Source organism: Crassostrea angulata, chromosome 6 (assembly GCF_025612915.1).
Source record: "Crassostrea angulata isolate pt1a10 chromosome 6, ASM2561291v2, whole genome shotgun sequence".
Classification (NCBI taxonomy): domain Eukaryota; kingdom Metazoa; phylum Mollusca; class Bivalvia; order Ostreida; family Ostreidae; genus Magallana; species Magallana angulata.
The window spans coordinates 16,767,416-16,771,750 of NC_069116.1; positions in this window are offsets into that span (position 1 = coordinate 16,767,416).

Genomic DNA, 4,335 nt, shown 5'->3' on the forward strand with positions numbered 1-4,335 from the left:
CAGAACTACACTCGGTATTGATAAGACCCAGAGCCTAACAACTATATGCTCAATTAAGCCTTTAAAAGGCCATTTTAGAAAGAGAAAGTCTTGTTTCGCATCAATAACTTGAATCTTTTATTGTAAAAGTCCATATGACTAGTATGTAATTTATGCGCATGTCCATTCATATTTATCATGCCACGTAAGAACATTGTTTTGTCCGGGAGTTCCCAATTAATTTATCTGTCAGTCGCCAGATATCATTTGCCGATCGCCAGATAATTATTTGTTGCCGCCAGAAAATTATCTGGCGGCCGCCAAATAAATATATTTTTTTAACGTGGCACCAACGGGCTTCTTTACATCTGTATGTTGTGTGATTGATAATATATTACCGGTTTTAGCGTGCAATACCTAATGTTTATATCAAACTAGTTAAGCTACTAGGTGTGGATAATACTTTCTTTCTTTATTTCCTCCAAATGGAGATTATCATAACATATTTACAAGAATACAAATAATAATAATAATAATAATTGCAAGTTTTTATATAGCGCTTTTAAAATTGGCGAACCATTTCTCAAAGCGCTTTACAATTATTAAAATTGAATACTTATATTTTTCTGAGGGTTCGTTTATGCACCCATGGTTGAAATATGTTAGAGATATTCTTAACTCATGTGGTCTTTTCTATGTCTTGATTAATCAAAGTTTTTCTAGTTTTTCTATTGTTAAAGAGACACTCATAAATCAGATTTTACAAGATTGGTACAGGAGTGTAGAAAATTCACCCAAATGTTTTAATTACAGAATCTTTAAGAAAAGCTTTGAACAGGAAATTTATCTTAAGAAACTTCCAAATGATTTAAGATTCATATTTACAAAATTTAGAACCTTTAGAACCTGTAATCATAAATTACCTATTGAAACTGGGAGATGGAATAACATAGAAAGATGTCATAGAATTTGTTCATTATGTAATAAAAACACTTTGGGTGACGAATACCACTATGTTATGGAATGCCAGGCATTTTCTTTATTCCGCAACAAATTAATTGAAGAAAAATATTCAACAAATGTTAATACTTATAAATTTGGGAACCTTATGAATACCAATGACATTGATTCATGACAAAATTGTCCATATTTGTTAAAAATAATATTAGCTCGATTTATTTAACTCTGTACTCTTCCTAACTTGACCCTGCATTTGTACATTTGTGAATATTTTTGTTTTTTGTACCTCATGTATCATTGATATGGTTTGAGAGAAATAAACATTCATTCGTAGGGTAGCTTAATAATAATCGTATTGACCTCAAAAACAGCAATATAATTTTAACTAGACGCGATCTCGTTGCGAGCAACGAGTAGGTTTTCCGTTTGAATTGCAAGAGCAACAACTTAGATCCGATTTTTCAAATTAAAGCTGAACACCGCTCGTAAATAGGCAGTGTCCGCCATATTTCTCTTTCATTACTGCTGTTCCTACAACCCTTATGTAAGGCGAAGACCTCGAAACAGTTTAAAGTAATTTGCTGTAGAGGCTTCACCTGTGTGGATGTACAACTTGCCTCGTCGTATTACTCAAACGCGATGAAATTATCAAGTTGTACGCACTTTTTTTAAAGCCAAGAGAATACTTACATCAAATAAATTGGTCAATGCATTATTTACAAAATTTACAAAATTTACAAAATTTATGAAACACTATAATATTCATCGTTGGTGACCTACATGTGATTCACATCGATTATCTCTATCATCACTTGAGAAAACTTGTGGACTCAAAACCGTGGTTTGCGATGATGTATAATATTTGGCGTTATATTTCCTGACCAGCAACAAGAATAGAAAATGTCAAGCATTATGATCATTTTGATAAACTGTGACAACAATAGCTTCATGATAACTAAAGTACGTGGACATTTTGTTAACTTCCACCTGCAAAGATCCAGACACATACACGTGGTCAAGAATTGTTGCTCCTTCTGTTGTATTGAAAGCAACAAGCTGCCTAAACCCCTCTTTTGTCATGAAGGATTGTATTGGTCCTTTTTTGTGTGCATCCTCATTGAAGTCCCCAATGCAAACAATGTTCCAGTTTTTATTCCTATAATGTTCAATTAACTTTTGAAGGTGCTGTAGAAACGTGCATACAGTGGTAGTGCTCGGGCGATATAAAGTAAGAATTACTGTTTCAATATTTTGTAAATGAACAGCAATACCTTCAATATTCTTCACAGGAAGAGGATTAGCTTTATTATCATGTCCATTGCTTTTGATATACACAGCAACACCGCCACCCTTTCCAACACTTTTGTTTTGCATATCTGTAGACTGATCATCGTATGCATTTCCTCTAGCTTGAGAGTGGAAAGAAAATCCATCTAAGGAAAAGTTGAAGAGATTTTCATTTGGTCTCAACCAAGTCTCTGTCAAACAGATTATATCTGCTTCTGTAAAACGCAAATCGAGCTGCAGATTTAAAAAGTGTGCTTTAAGACTCTGAATGTTGTGAAGTATAATTCTGGTACACAGCGATGACCTCTCAAAGATATTTGAAAACTTCAACTTCATATCAAAAAGGGCATTTTTTACTTTAGCATCAGCGTATACCTTTTTCTCTAATGTTTTGACATCATCGGTTTCGATGAATAATCCGTCTTTGGATCTCACTCTTGTTAGCGCAACATATCCTTGACCTGCAGAAAATGTTCGGTCTAAATTGACAACGACTTTGTCAACAGTCATTCCTTGGACCTTGTGAGCTGTACACGCCCATGATAATCGTAGAGGAAACTGATGTCTGACATATGATTTTGATTTTTTTTCCACCACTTCCTCTTGCACCCTCTCGATTAAAACAACATTTCCCTGTGATGTTTTTCTTCCAGTATGTTTTCCAACATTCTTGTTATCGAATATCACCCCAACTGCAAGAACATGATCTACATTTCCGTCTTTCAAAATGAAATTTGAAATGTTTCCCATGACACCGTTTACAAGTCCGTCCTCTACATTACAATTTCGAGTAAGCATTACCCGTGCATTTACCGCAATCAAAAGGGAACTGGACAGACCGTCCGTTTTTGATCTAGATATAGGCTTTCTTCTCAGTGTTAGTTTCCCTGTTGCTGTGTCTTTTTCGAAATCCCGAGCATCAATCTCAACAAATTCCTTGCAACTTTTACGCAGCATTTTAAGATTGAAATTATTTACTTCGTCGTTCGTAGCATATACATGCAACACGTCCTCTGGTCCCTCTCTAACACATTCATGAAGCATGGACAAGGTGTCAGTTTTAAGAGGTTCCCGCAATTCTCGTGTACGGAGAGAATTAAGAATTTCTGCAAATGGTACATCCTGTTTTTGTCTCATGATTTCTGTTAACTCGACAACTTTGAATAATTCTTGCCAGTGATCAACTGGAAATGAAATGTTGCTTTTGTAGAGTCTTTCATCTTTACGTTGTTTCACTGGAGGGAGCTGGTAAAAGTCGCCTAACGCAATGACACTGACTCCTCCAAACGGCTTTTTGCTTTTTTTTATTTGCACAAATCTTTCGTGGATATAATACAGCAGTCTCTTGTAAACCATATACACTTCATCAATTACCAGAACACTCAGATCTCGAAGTTGTACTCTTATTTCACTGAGAATCTGTTCTTTTAATGGTTCATAAGGTAGACGCATATACTTTGGCAATGCAAAAAGGTGATGAATTGTATTTCCACCAATGTTGAATGCAGCTGTTCCTGTGAAAGCAGACAACAGAACTGATAAACTATCTGGCGTCGACAGCTTTTTGCAAGCAAACGTGAGGATTCATAATGAATTGCCTTAATAACATGACTTTTTCCTGTACCTGCACCACCTGTTATAAATATGTGAAAGGGGTCTGGGTTTTGTCCTGTTGATTTTTCTATACACCAGTCTCTTATATAATAAAAGATGTTTCTCTGTGTCTCATTTAGGTTTTGGATTATCTGCAAGGCTTCTTCTCTGGATTGGTTATTTTGTTGGACTTTGAACATGACATCAGCTGAGTTTGCCTCGGTCTCCATCTCCGGTATTTCATCGACATGATCATCCAACACATTCAGTGTACTTCTTTCTTCAATACATTCCTTTCGTATCAATTCAGTTTCTGGACATAAACTTGCCCATGCATCCTGCGGTTCTCCGATAGTCTCAAATGTTTCTTGTGCGTCCGCTATCATTTCTTCATTTTCTGCAAATTTTGCATGATTTGTATCGACCAATATCTTGACTGCTTGTAATGTCTTATCATTTCTCACTTTAACATGGCCATTCTCATAAAATGTCTGATAGAGATCAAAACCTGTTGGT